General features: G+C 32.4%; 1 protein-coding gene across 1 annotated transcript in view; it reads right to left on the bottom strand.

Annotated features, from left to right (window-relative positions):
- The window catches only part of Kap-alpha1 (karyopherin alpha1), a 68,090-nt gene extending 51,974 nt beyond the window's left edge, over window positions 1–16,116 (bottom strand). Inside the window, exon 1 of the mRNA XM_067285031.1 lies at window positions 15,972–16,116. The gene's annotated coding sequence lies outside the window, so the exon portion shown is untranslated. The remainder of the gene's footprint in view (window positions 1–15,971) is intronic.
- Between the last annotated feature and the right edge of the window lie 15 nt (window positions 16,117–16,131).

Here is a 16,131-nt window from a genome sequence, read left to right as displayed (position 1 = left end):
AAGTTTAATTCAATCTCCCAAATGAAGATGGTCAATCTTAGGATTTACATTCTTTCTCTTCTTTATGACTTCACATCACATTGTTTAAAATAACAAAGTTCAGGTCTAGCTGATAACAATTTTTTCCTCCTTTTATCCACTCTCTAAACCAAATAAATTTTTCACGAAGTTTGAATGATTCAGACCTGTCCGGGACCTCACACATACACTTCACATTGTACGGCACACATCCGACCGATGCTTGAATTCTTCCTGTGCTCGATAGCGCGTATCCATCATCACTCCTCCCACGGCCGTCACAATTCTATGGCTACCACAGATTACTCGTGCTGCACAATGAGGAGTGATTCCAACTTTCTAGAATAGATTTTCGCTTTCACAAAACACAAAGCATCTTCTCTGTTGCAAAGTTGCCATTTTTATTTATGGCGCTTCTTAGAGACAGTAGATGATGAGACATTTGAATGAAGATGGGAGACAAAACTCGAACAATTACTCTATTCAATTGGCATACGTCGCATACTTCTCAGATGAAAATCGACATAATTAATTTTAAACAATAGCATTAGTTTTGGAAGACCCTGTATATACAATTATGAAATAGTCTAAAGTAAGCATTTAACAAATACCTAATACGAAAAATTACATGCATATTTCATATATATGATATTACTATCTAATAAAATGCCTAGAGGAAAGGGAGAGTTATTTTAAAATTTTAAATGCTGATAGCCATAATTATCAAAGAGTTATATATTTAATGCTTAATGATTAACACTAAATGTCATATATCTATTTCTTAGCTGAATAGTCAGGTAAATAGCTATTACTCGTGTATCCGCAGCTTCGGACATTGTTTAAAAGCACAATTTTTCTATTGTAACAATGTCTGAAGGCTACAACGACAACAAAAATTTACAAGTAGCATTATTATTAAAAATCATTAATGAATATTTATTGCAATTTAGTTAATTTCTTAGAAAATTGTATTCAATTAAAAATATTAATAAAAAAATAGATGGATATTTTTAAATCACTCAATCATTAAAAATTTATGTTTAATAATATAACAGTTAATAATAATTAAATGACTTACACTCCACGTAATTGTCTAATTATTATTCCGATTAACATATTTATATTTTCCCAATCAAAGCTGTGTGCTTAAATTATATTGTTTTGAAAGGAAGGAAAAACTTGCTTTAATTATAGTTATTGATTAATCATTGTTAAAGTGACAACAGAATTTATTGATGGCTGGATGTGTGACAGTTAAGGCATCAGTCTACAGCTCTGGGGGCCCGAAATGAAATTCGGGCATCCAAAAAAACCCAATAAATCATTTGGGGTGGTCCGTCCTAGGGCCAGTTTCCCTTATAAGATCTCCCAAAAGGCATTTCCCCTTGCATAACATCGCACCCCAGAGAAGAAAACAAGGAACCACTCTGGTTGTAACTTCCCCCAGATATACCTTGGTGCTTTCACTAACCACTTATTAACCTGCACCGAGTGCTCACCGACGTCAGAATTTCTGATATGGCACACAGAGAGAGATATACTACTGAAAGTCTGAGATTGTTTGGTTGTTTATAATTAAATACAGAAGAAACAGCACAAGATATTGTCATATTTTTAAGGATCCTACACCCCAAATGAGAACAAGAACAGAATAAAGCAAGTTTCGTTAAAATTGGGCAATGGATTACCAAGTTATCGCAGTGTTTTCTGTTGTTGATGTCATTCTGTACATCATTTTTTAAAGTTGTCAATTACCGTCTTATAACTATACCAAAATTTAAAATATCGAAGAAACGGTCTTCTTCGTTCTTCCATTTTGTTTAATCACCAGAAAAAAAAACAACCTTTTTATTGAGGATATGCCTCTGCAAAATTATGTAAAACAGGTTTAAAAATTCACTGGTGATAGGCCAAACAATTTAAAATATCGAATAAAGAGTCGTCTTGTTATACCGAAATTTTCCTGTGGGTTAATTTCAATGCAATATTGAAATTATCTCACATTCTCTATAACTTCTGAGTACAAGGCAGTCCAATGGTATGTATAGTAGTACATAACTATAAATTTAGTTATAACTTAGCTAGATAATTTGAGTTCTAATTATTTAAAAAATATATAATTTTTTTTTATAAAATAGAATGGCCGTCCATCTGTCCTCTATAAACTTCTAAACCCTTTGGTCGGCTCGTGCCCGTATTTTATCGACCTCCTTGGGAAAGAATACAAATCAAATTTCGGTTGCATTCGAACAGAACAAAAATTTTTAAAAACATTTTACAATATATATTTCAAATGATAGCTGGATCTTTGAAGTTATGAATAAATGAAAATATAAAGATACATACGGTAACCAAATATTAAACTGGGCTTTTTAAATACTGAATGAACTATCAATACCACCTTCTGTTGTTGAGAAATGTTTATTAAACAAAACACAAGTGTTTTCAACCTAATAGGCCATCTTCGGGCGTAACTGAATTTGAACACCTTTTCAAAAATGTAACATTTTAACGACGAAATGTCTGAACGTTTTACGTTCGTCCAAACAAAATAATAAAATAAAATACACAAAAAATGAATCTAAATATAAAGGCAGATGTAGATTAAGAATTTTTATATTAATTTTTCTTTTATGCAGATATCCCTGCCACTCTACTACCCCCTATCATTTCTATGGATAGCATTTGTGGCTGTGGAGAATCTAAATGTTTTTCTTTGGCCCTAAGTACATCCTCTCCTTACTTATCAAACCCAAGCACCCAAAAGTACAATAAGAACTGAGAATGATAACGATCTACGGGTGAACGACACTTTTAATGACTATCCAAATGTGTGTATCTCTCCTAACTTATATAAATCAAATCTAGATTTTTTTCCTGAAGGACACTGATAAATCCAAGTCTGAACAATCCTCAAAAGTTTTTCTTGCAATTTCTTTTCAGGTTATTGAGACGGGCTTGCTTTTCCTTGAGAATTGTTACCTGGTTCTGGGAACACAGTGAGTATAGGAAGCTCCTTTGACTTATCAGGACTGACCCTCTTTCCATGCCTGTGAAAGTTTCAGGTGGTGATCCTGGAGAAGAAAAACAAGGATCCTCCCAAGATCCTTAAAAGATTGAAAACTCAAAAATGGAGGTTTGATAACTGGGCACTGGAGACTGTTTGATAGGGCATTTGACCTACTCAAAGTTGATCAACAGTATCTCTCCATACCACTAGTCACTTTAAAAGTCAACAAAGAAAAAATTATGAAATATAAAAAGCACTAGTTAAGGTGCTTGAGGGTTTGAATTGCCAGTCTTTTGTGAAGTTCATCAGGTTTACTTTTAAGATTCTCATTAGATGTTCTGACTCTAAAACATCTTTTAAGACTAGTAAGCCCATTGCCGCTGGCTTCCAGTCAACAGCTTCTAGACCTAGCGACTGGCCTGCTGCTGCTGATACACAGGAAATTTTTTAATGTGCCTAATATGCGAAGGCTTAGATCTATTAGTCTAATGTCTTTTATTCACTTCAATTTACTTATCAACCTAGTAAGTCCTACTAGGTTGATAAGTTTGCACAATTTGCACTGATTTGCACAATTTGGTATTCCGAATTGATAAAGCCTTGGATGTCAAGGTCTAGTGCTGCTTTTCTTGATACTGAAGATGTTTTAGTCAAGACCTCTTTTGAGGCAATTAAAAAACACTGCACTTGGATATGGTCTCAGTTTAGTTCTCGTTCAGTAAATTGACTTCATGCTTCATTACTGTCGTGTAGTGATTTCCATCTGGAATTTTCCTGAGACTTATGCTTCAGACTTTGCAACTTTCCTTGTCTATAATTTCACGCAGTTATCTTGAAGTTCCGTTAAGCTTCGTCCCCTTCATCTCGTTTTGATCACGCTGAATAAGAAGGGCTTTCTTTAGGCCCAAGTATAACAGCCACTCTCTCTACCATGTTGTGGGGTCTGGAGCTTTGGGACTATTACTGCTGTTTTGCTATCAGCAATTTTACTATTTAACCTGTTTTTAAATTCCAGATAAACTGATTTCTTGTTATTTTTTTGTCATTTTCCCAACTCTGATCATGCACTATTCTTAATTACTCAATTTTGAAAATTCTTAATTACATAAATCTAGTAAAAAACAAATATTCTATGGTAACTGTAATCGCATCCATGCTGGATGGCAGCATCAAAGCATACTAAGAAATAGTTTGACTGTCATCTAAATTGTCCTAAAATTTTTATTTAGTATAATTTTTTTATATCTCAGATGTTTTTGTTTGGATATGAATTGTTTTTGTTTAATAATTGTATTATTACGTCGAGACATAAGATAACAACATGTAATTTGGTCGGCACTTGGCGACCGAATGCGCTGCCAGCCAAACACGTCGCCGACCAACACTTTCAATGCACCATTTAGAAAAGTAGTTATAAAAGGTTTTAATTTGCATAAATTTGAGCTTCGTTATTCTGATTAACATTTTGAATAAAATTCATTTGTTTCTGTGCTATTTTATCTTTATAAGCATAAAGTTAAGCCATAAAACTGAATTAGCTCTGTGGGAAAACCACCATGAACTTTGACCTATCAACCTGGAAATTTTGCAAGCACCTCACTGATAACAAGAAAAGCTTAAGTATAAAATTTGAGCTTTCTAGAGTTTCCAGTAGTTTTTACTCTGAGTGTTTGCAGTGCCAGATGAAGGAAAAGGAGAAGGAAAATACAGCTTTTTTGAAAATTTTACACTTTTCAATTGCTTATACAGTGGACCTTCATTATAGCGCTGCTCACTATACCGCGCACTCGATTATAGCGTGGGCGATGTTCACGACGCGATAAACTTAAACACGTTTATACAGGTCCGTGCGGCGTTAGTGAGTAATGCATTTTATTGTTACTGCGTATTGAGTAATTGTGTATGTATTGAGTTCCTGCATGTATTTTGAATAGTGTTTAATTATTGTATGCTTGTTGAGTAAAAGAAAAGCTTGACATTATTGCTAAAGTAAAGAGGTGAACTGCGTTACACCACACCGCTCGGTATAAAGTGGATGTTGTTTCCCGCCCAACATGCACGTTATATCAGTGGTCCACTGTATTTCAGCAACTGCATTACAAAATGATTTCCTTTTGATCATGGTGCAATCTGTGTAGACATTTACTTTCTTTCAAATGCTTTACTTATTCTAGTGGCATAGCAAGAGGACAAGGGGGTGTATCATGCCTGGGCACCACTCGCAGAGGGGTGCTCAAATGGTCTCCAAGACAAACTATATGTGTTTCTGGAGGGGGGAGGGTGCCAATAAAGTGTTGTGCCCCGGGGCGCCAGTTATGTTTGCTACGCCACTGACTTATTCTCAAACTATTTTTATTCCTGATTGAAAACATGTTAATTGGAAGGCAATCAGTTCTGGTCTGACAAATACTGACTAGACCTTTTTAGTTAAGAATAATTTTTCTTTACAAAAAAAAATGTCTGATATAATCCAGTAATGATGAACTTGTGCCCCACGAGGATTTCAAGTTATCCACATCAAACATTTTAGATGGTATTAGGATTTTATAAATTATACCATATTTTCATGGATTGTCCGGCATGTCAGTCTATCCAGGGAGACCACAAAATCAGATGTTTCTGTATAATAAAAACTGGCATGCTGGTTTATCCCAAGAGAATGCCGACATGCTGGTTTAAGTGAAGTTGTGCATTCCTCTCACGGGGCACACGAAACTTTTAGATGCCAATTTTTATTCTAAAATTACGAAACTCGGTATTACAGCAAATATTATGATTAATTAAGTTCTACATTTTGTCTTTCTAATGATGAAAAATATCCATGGAATTTGCAGAATTTGTAGCCATCTGATTTGGGATGTGTAAACATCCCAAATCAGATGGCTACAAATTGGGCTACTTTATCACTGTTATTTTTAATTAAGTTCTAAATAATTTGGTACTAGAGGTAGGCATTACATGCCATCTCATTAATCTGGCAGTCAATTGGCATATTAACATCGTTTATTTTAGTTCATTGCTGTTGTTTTATATATCAAGTTTACATTATAATTAATATTTTTATGGATAGAAGTAAATTTATGTCACAAAGACACCATAGAAGTTATTATTGAACTAGATTTGCTTAGTAGTCAACTGGAAATGTAGTAAATCAGCATAAATACAGTTTTGAAATTTCATCTTCTGATTAGTCATTCTTTCATTTCATTTTTGGCTGTTTCCACTCTACAGGTACTAAGAAAACAAGTGATTGTGAGTTTGCTTGAGTCAACAATACGAGCATTGGATAACGAAAGATGAAATCTAAGACACTTGTTCAACCAATCTCTGAAGATTTTTAAGTGTTTTTACTACTGTAGTGTTTCCTGTACTGTAGTAGCTATACTAAAGCACTATAGCAGGAAGGAAAGTGTCAACCAAACTTAAGCATATTCGTAAATGATAAACCTATGAATGATCTCTTATTTAATATAAAGACTTTTAAAAAAATCCAGCAACAATTCACTTAACTTTCCTGGCAACATTTAAAACTGCATTTGATGCCACCCTTTCATACTTTTAATTATTATAAAATGGCAAAAAGTTTAATTTTGAGAGTAGGGATGAGTTTTTATAAAAAAATTGTAAATGCTAATAAAGTAAATTTGTCATTAAATCCAACTCTGCTCGAGATATGACACACAATCTTCCTTAATCTCCCTACTCCTCAACCTTTAACCACCAAAATTTAATAGCATCAATGCCCCTTATATACAAACTTCCCTATAAAATTTCAGAAATTTTCAACAAAAAGCACAGGAGTTATTAAGCTTCAAACAGGGTGAACAAAATCATGCCCCCCACACACACACTTACATCCATACATACAGAAAAACCCCCAAATTTTTTTGCATTTCTCAACATTTCAAGGTCTCCAGAGTCCGAAAATGTAGAAATCTTGGAGGTCATTTTTTGACTGATCACAACACTTTCCCTCTGTTATATATAACAAAGATGGGGAAAGTATAAAAGTGAGAGAGATTTTGTCAAAACCCACCAAAAAGATTTCTTACAACATGCCTCTCAGAAGATGATGCAAATGATCAGTAAAATCTTTTACAGTAGAACTCAATTATCCGGATTGTTCAAAATAAACAAAAATTTTACAAATTTGCTGATTTGCACTTGGCGATTGCGACACTGTTTATGTACGTGATGGAATGCATAACTTTTTTTGTCCCAACAACATCTCACCCGGCACAGCGGTCCTAAACTTTTTAATACATTTTGCGTCGTAATAAAAATATAACTTGACATACATGTTTATAAATAATTTATATTCAAATTACATCATTTCTACGGCCGAGGGCGGTGTAAGGTATGGGCGACGTGGGCCACTGCCTACGGCCTCGCGCCTCAAAGGTTTATGCATTACTTAGAAAGCCGTGAATGCGACGAAAAGATTTTGCCCGTCATAAAACGATAAATAGTTTGCATTCTTATGAATAAAAATTTGACAGTTTCAACTGCTTTTTATTTTATAAAATCCGTCTTCTTGCGCCACCAGAAGGCCTTTAAACAATAGGCAGTGTTAGTGCTGGTCAGTAGTAGTCCAAATTCAAAACGAACGTTTGTTTCTTGAAAATTTGATCACGATTTAAATACAGTACAGTATTATTTTTCGATTATCCGGACTACCTTCATCCCCAATAAGTCCAGATAACCAAGGTTCTACTGTAATTCATTGATTTTTACACTTCAGTCTGAATGCAAAAGCAAGAGTTGAAGGCTCAGTAGAGCCTGAACAGAACTAACTAGAATCATAAAACATAGCCACAGTTAAAGCAAGACTGCGGGTACATTGCAAACTGCGCAACTTTATTTGACGATCCTTGCAAAGAGCTTTAGACCACCAAAATAAGGAATCTTTCCCGATATTACAGAAAAACAGTATACTGAATTCTCTTCATATCAAGACATACTGATAATTACAAAAATCTCTATAGATTCATCAGAAACATATATTTATATTCATGAATACAGTTTCGAATGCCGATGACTAAAATTTAAATAGATTCTTTTACAAGGAGACATTAATGCAATATATACTACGTTATTCTGTATACAAGCATCTTTGCTTAAATTAAATTTCGATTTCTTCTTTAACAAAGATAAATTAGAAAAATAACATATTTCATTTATTTGCTCCATCATGAAACTTTGCAAGGATTTGCTCCATCAATCAATTTGCAAGGATTGTCAAGTAAAGCTGCACAGTTTTTTCAATGAATCAGGAAAGGATGACTCCTTCCATGATTCACCTTCTTTTGTTTTATTTGTTGAGAAAAAAAAAATTCAATTATCGAAAGTATTAGTTTAAATGTATAATTTCTTTTATCCAACTATTTCACTTATACCATCACATGCATGTTGGATTAACTTGTCACTTAATATACTGAATGTGTTTATGTCCATGGCTGTCGACACGGGAAAATGGAGAAAACTTGGGGCTTTAGGAATCCTACCCTTATAAAATTATTAATTTTTTTGGGTAAATTTACCTATGGTATACAAAATGGCGGCTCGTCTCTAATTTCAGCCAACAGAAGAAGGGAAACAGCGGGGACGCACGTTCTAACCTAACCTAACCTATTCTAATAAATTACCATAATTATTACCAACCAAATTATTAAATAGGTTAGGTTAGAACGTGCGTCCTCACTTTCCTTTCTTCTATTTGCTGGAATCGGAGACGAGCCACCATTTTGGAACCATAAGTAACATTAACCATTTTTTTTAACAAAAAAAATCTATATATTTCATTTCTTCAAAAAAAGGAGAGACCTGCACCACCCCAGTGCCCATATAAGCTCATTACAGCCTGTTCATGTCTATATTTTATTGCAAATAAAAAATATCTATTAAAAAAAAAACAGCAGTGTAAGTTGAATAGTCTAGCCTAGTCTTATCATAGAGAAATATCTCTAAGATTACTAATTGCAGCTTTTTGAAAAAACAGTTTTTAAGCAGGATGATGCTATCATAGATTAACAATATATACTTAAAAACTTCTTACAGAAAAAGCTATCAGTTATTATGTACTGTACATCCTAGTCAGAGCGATTATCTGATCTTATTCTAAAATGTTTTATTTTGGGATATCTTAAATCATACAAATACATATACAACACTTTATCAAACGGATAAATATCATACAAATCATCACATTAGAGCACAAAATATAAGCCAAATTATAGCCTAAGAAAGCTGGCAATACTTGGCTTATACTTAAGTTTCATGTTAGCAAAGACTATTCTTCAACATTATCAGACAAAACACTTGTCTCACAAGATGAACATTCTATCACACACAGTAAAAAAACAGCAATAAAAAACATAATTCCCTTCTCTTAATTAATTATTAGAAAATAATACTAAATACAAGAGATTTGACGTGGATAAAGATCATCAAGAACTTACTTTAATTTCATTTTCCTAAATCAATGTGTCTGTTTTATCCTTAGTAGGATAAAAATGAACTTTTTTTTTAATTTTTAAAACACTTTCAAATATAAAAATCTTTATAAAATGTACTGTACGAAAAAAAAATACATACAAAAGCATAAAGGAGGATGGCTGTATCAAAGGTGTAAAATTGTTCCCGTGTATTTAAAATCGTGTGATAATTCACGATGATTAGAGTTCATTACGTGCGTACAATTGTCCAAATACTGTAACTAATGTTACAGTTTTGTTTTTAAGTGATTACGAAACTATACAAAAAAATCATTTAAGTGAAATATTAATGGAATTCGGTTCTATGATATGTCATTCTAACTTGCTGTACCAATTTAATCAATAGTTTCCTCCTCTTATACAACAATCAGCAGTAGATATTTCATAATTCTCTAGAGATACAAAGAATCGGGTAGATTATATAAGGATCGGTATTACAAAATATCTATTAAGAAGCTGCGATGTCAACTGACCTAAGCAATCATGAAATATGCATATATCAATGTGTATTTCATACTTTATGTGCAACTGTTACAGTTTATGCCCTAAATGCAAATTGTTAACCCAATTTACATATTTAAAGATATACTTCTATACAACAATTTTGTATTATATTACTTAATTTTACATATGATCATCATATAATAGATGTTACTGCACTGTGTTAAAGTATAGATACCTTCATATAAATTAGTTTTGAAATTGACTTACATAAAATTCTACTATTGAGAAAATGTATAATTTTGCATGTATTCAAGATCATATTTCTACAGACGCTTGTATACAATGTCAAATACAGACACATGTATTTTGTACGAATAGACAACAAACTTATTACAAAACAATATTTCATTTAATTAGATTAGAACATGTTTTATCAATGAAACACGCGGTAAATCACTCCAAATATTCTTTTTTAATATCAAAAACTTTAACTATGAAATATTAACTAACTGATATTAATATTCTGGTAAAAATGCAGCTATGAATGTGGCAGTGGGACCTTATCAGAACTGTAGATCATCTCCATAGGGGTAAAAATATCAACAGAACCAATGGTCTACACATGACCCTTTGTGAGATATAGCATCGGAATAAAATTTAAAAGTGAAAAATCCAGAACTATTTCTCAAAACAAAACATTTACTACTATACTACATACAGCTAAAAGCTCACAAAACGTGAGAAATGCCACTGCACCGACTACTTCTGGGGTGCAATCGAAGTCGCGCTACATCCTACTGCAAGTTTAACAAGCGGGCTGGTCTCGGGAGACTATCTCACAAAGGATGACTTGTAGACCATAAGTTCCTTTGACTTTTTTTACTCCCGTGGGAATGGTCTAAGCTCTGATAAGGTCCCAACTGTCTCATTCATAACTTAATTTTTACCAATATTTCATATGGATGTATGCATGTAAACTGATTCGCTTATCACACGTAATCGATAAGTTAATTAAGTTATTAATTTATATAATATATCACGCAAACTTGTTCCGACTTCTTTAATCTAACGTTTTCAGCTATATAAACAGCCGTTTCACGATATGTTGTTTAGAACATATAATGGAATACTTAGCTACGAATTCAAATAAATTACACATATAATCGTTATAAAAAAATTAATTTATATAGCGTCAAATATCAATGATTATTATTATTGAAACTAAGGCATTCATAATCATTTAAAAAAAAAAACAAAAAAGGGGGTCAAAGTCAAAAACTGAAAAATATCCACTAGAGATAATAACTAAAAATAGATTCGTACAGTATTTTTCTATTTAATAAAAGAGGAAACATTATTCAATTTTAATTAAAATGTTTCACTTTTATAATTATTTATACATTGATAGAGAAAGAGGCAAAAAACTAAACTCGTAAAATATTCATTAAAGATCTTAAAAATGCATTTAGTTATAATCTATTTTATTTAATAAATTATATAATTTTATACATGGATCTAAAATATTTTAATTTTTGCGTGTCGTAAAACCAAACACAAAAACAAAAAATGTTATTAAAGATTGCAAAACAATAATTTTACATATAATCATTTTGTTTTTAGTAACACAATATTACGTAAAATAATTTAATCGTCATTTCCAACCGAATATTATAAATTTTACAGTTAAATTACACAATACGCAGACGTCGAAAAAATAAAATGGCGACGGTACGAAAAGTAATTTGAAGTTACAATATTCTTCTATTTAATCGAAAACAGTGAATGTTAGTCGATTAAATAATTTTGTTTATCGATTTTTACATTTATTCGCACAAAATTTATATGCATTTAAAAAAATTAAAGCCCATTAAGAACTCTACAGAACATTTTAGTAATTTATTAATTTTTTTTATTGACCAGAACGGATTATAATAGACAAAGACAGAGTCGGAATGTAAAAAACCTACATACGTCCCTGTACTTCCGTAGATTTAGCTACTAGTGCCGTGCAAAAAGAGTAAACTTGGATAATGTATACTCGTACGTGTAAGTGCGTTTGTTGCATTGAAATCTTTTTCCCGTACTTATTTCATTTTTTTCTTAATTTATTTACTCGCCGAGAGGCCCGTCCCGAGTTAAACTACTATCGGTTATCAGTTTATAAATCAAAATTTTGATGGTTATTTACACAAAATTGCAGACATTGAAAACACCAAGGTTGTAACATATACATTAAATACTATAAACAGAAATTATTTTCCACATTCTTCTTCCGTTTAATAGAAAAAATTATTAAATGTTAATCGATTAAATAATTTTATTTATCAACTTTAATTAAACTACTTTAATTTTTACCGTTACTTACAAACTATTTATGTATATTTTAAAAAAAAAGCTGGAAAATATATATTAAATATTCAAATAAAAAACTTATTTTTAATTATAATCTGTTCCGTTTAATAAAAAAATTAATAAACGTTACATAAAATAATTTAGTCATCAATTTTAATTGAATTTTTATGGTTATTTATATGATATATACATACACGTTGAAAATACCGTAGTTGCAACATATACATCAAACATTGTAAGTAAAAATAATTTTGTACGTTCTTCTATTTAATTAATTATTAAATGTTAATCAGGCATGTTAAGCATTAATTCAATTAAATATTTTTAATTTTTACACTTATTTACACATGAAATGCAGACATTAAAATCTCAAAACTGCAAAATATCCATTAAAGACAGTGAAAAACTTACTTTTAGTTAAAAGTGAGGTTGAGGCAGAAATTTTAAACGTGAAAACGTGTACGTCGGACTTCGGCGCCGCTTTCCTGTAAGCCTATAAGTTTGACAATGGCGTTTGGAAAGTCAGTGGAATCGTCCTCGACATCCAAAGGCCATTGCCAAACTTCTAGGCTTATGGGAAAGCGGCACCGAACGTCCGATATACATGTTTTCACATTGAAAACTTCGATCTCAACCTCGTTAAAATCTATTCTGTTTAATAAAATATTAATAATATATAAAATAATTTCTATGGTTATTCATACAGTATACATACACTGAAAACACAGTTAAATTTACCTATGGTGGCAAAACGGTGGCTCGTCTCTGATTCCGGCAAACAGAAGAAACAGTGGGGATGCACGTTCTAATCTAACCTAACCTATTCTAATAATTTGGTTGATAATAATTATGGTAATTTATTAGAATAGGTTAAGTTAGGTTAGAACGTGCGTCCCCACCGTTTCTTCTGTTTGCCGGAATCAGAGACGAGCCACCGTTTTGCCACCATAGGTAAATTTAGTCAAAAACACTAAGCTGCAATGTATTGACGTATTAAAGATTTTAAAGTATTTTTAGTGGTCATCTTATTTAATAAAAAATTAAGTATAATTGGTTAAAATTCACAATTTTTTTTTTACTAAATAAGACAAGATTGCCATTAAAATAACCATGCAACAGAAAGCACCTTACATACTTACTCCAATAACGTTTACTAGAAATTACGAACCTTTTCGGCTGCATTGAGAGGATTTCCTCGAGTAAAAAAGCCATTCCACGGACAGAATATTCAAAAACGGAATGTTATAAACAGAAAATTTCAAATCGTGTCATATTCTGTTTCAAATATTTCTCCATTTTTGAATATTCTATCTGTGAAATTTTTTTTACCCAAGGAAAGCCTCTCAATGTGGCCAAAAACGTTCGTAATTTATATTGTGAGGCACTGGAGTAAGTACGTAAGGTGCTTTTTGTGTCAGTGTCAATTGTGAACTGTTCCAGCATATTGATTAATTAGATTACGGTTTTGTTTAAATTCCTGCATATCAGGTATAAATAAATAAAAAAATAAACGTCGGGAATAAAAATTAAAATATCTTTTATTAAAATTGATAAAAATTTACTAATTATTATAATTTTTACACTTATTTACACATAATGCATAGCCATTAACCCATCTTGATTATATTATAAGATTAACGGTCGTGCAGGATTATTTTTAACGGTAAATCTTGTCTTACTTAATTAAAAAAGACAGGATTACCATTAAAATAGTTCTGCATGACCTTTAATATATACAGGAGAGGTGCAAAAGTAGTATACAGTTGAGAATCTGAGAAATACAAATGTTTGGTGTTCATTATTATTATTTTTATTGAGGATACTATAGATTGCTCCCTATGGAATTTTGGAACCAAGTATATATTTGAACTCAGGGGACCGAGACGAGTTCAACGAGACCCTACTTTTGGACCGGATACAAAAAATAAGAAAGTTATCATATTTACGATTTCTTGCCTTTCACAATGCATTCTATGCCATTTTAGAGTTTTTCGCCAGGTGGCGCTGCTCGTAGTTCAGTATACGTTTTCTTTGTTTTCTTTTGTTCGAGAACTACCGTGAATTAATAACTAGTGATGTTAAACACTCGGCGGCTCCCCTCTGGGAGAAGTCCTTCGGAACACGAACAGTCAAACGCCACCTAATGGAAAACTCTAAAATGCATTGTGAAAGGCAAGAAATCATAAATATGATAACTTTCTTATTTTTCATCTACGGTCCAAAAGTAGGGTATCGTTGAACTCGTCTCGGTCCCGAGTTCAAATATATACTCAGATTCCCGAAATTCCATAGGGAGCAATCTATAGTACACCCTTTTTATTAACTTTTACCAGTTTGTATTCCTTATAACTTCCCCACGCATACCGGAGTGTGTATAATAGATAAATAAAACTCACTTACTCAAGCCTCTAACCGGTATGCAAAAATAAACAAAATCGAAGAAACAAACATTTTCCGAACACCTCCCGTGTTCTTCCTCGGGTAAAATGGCTGGATTCCGTATTCTATAACAGGGGTGGCCAACAAGTCGATCGGATCGACCGGTCGATCGCCAAGCCAATTTTGGTCGATCGCTAGCGATGTCTTGACTTAATGTATTATATTTGTAACCGAACGCAACTGTATGCATGCAGTTATGACTCGACTCATAAGCAGTGAGTGCACTTCGTACTGAAACAGTGTATAAACATAGTATGTATTTCACACTTCCCCCTCCCCACTTAGACTATGCCTATGACAACAAGTCAATCGCGACACATTTTTACGATAAAAAGTAGATCTTATGTGCACAAAAGTTGGCCATCCCTGTTCTATAACACCGTTACGAAATTTTAAAACAAATTCAAACGACGATAGTTCGACCGTGCATTGTCCATCGCACAAGCGTCGCGTTCCCTACCGTTCAGAATCGTATTTACACTTCTCACACGCGAAATACAGACATTAAAAACTTAGTTTGTGTTCCTTATTTCTGATGTAATTTGTACATAAAAATAAATGTTTTTTCTTCCTATTTTCTCCCTGCCTGTGTTTTTTTTCCACAACAATAACAACAACAACAAGCGCACACCTACTTTTGCACTCCCCGTATTTCGCATCTTCAGTTTTTTTTTTCTTTCATATTTAATTCTTGCATATCGCGTGTAAATAATTATAAAAATTAAAATATTTTACACAAAATTTACTAAATATTTCAATTTTTACACATTACATGCAGCCATTAAAAAAAACAAAAATAAATAAATAAATAAACTGTAGCTGCAATATATATATATATATAACAAAGGCTGCACAGAAGTATTTTTTTGTGTTATTTTAATCAATTTTCATTAAAATCATTCAATTTACACGCGATATGCAGTCATTGAAGACGTAGAATGGGTCAACTTCCAAATCAAGATATTGAAAGCGTGTAAAGTGATATTGACACTTTTAATTCTGTTACGTCACTCCTACGTAATTCATTTCTCGTATAAATATAATTTAAATCCGAAACTTCGGTTTAGAAATTAGAAATTTGATATTTTGTAAACACTGCAGTGAAAACGAATCGAACATTCGTCCACGGGTAGGAAATTGATCCGGATCAAAAGCAGTCGTAGGCTAAAAAAAATTAATTATTAAATAAATAAATGGTTTCTATGTCGACTTACGTTTATCTTTTGACGTTTTAATCGATTTTTAACCTTAAAACGAAGTTAAATTTCCGAAAAAATCAGTCAGAAGAACATCACAACTCAGAGAAAAACTGATGTTCCACGGTTAGGGAAATTGTCGTATGTCGTAATTGACACGGCGAAAGTTTCGTAATCG

The sequence above is a fragment of the Centruroides vittatus genome, unplaced genomic scaffold (genome assembly GCF_030686945.1).
Source record: "Centruroides vittatus isolate TY-2023 unplaced genomic scaffold, ASM3068694v2 scaffold_149, whole genome shotgun sequence".
In the NCBI taxonomy this organism is placed as follows: Eukaryota; Metazoa; Arthropoda; class Arachnida; order Scorpiones; family Buthidae; genus Centruroides; species Centruroides vittatus.
The sequence above is the reverse complement of the archived record's forward strand: the minus strand, read 5'-3'. Positions and strand labels throughout refer to the sequence as shown.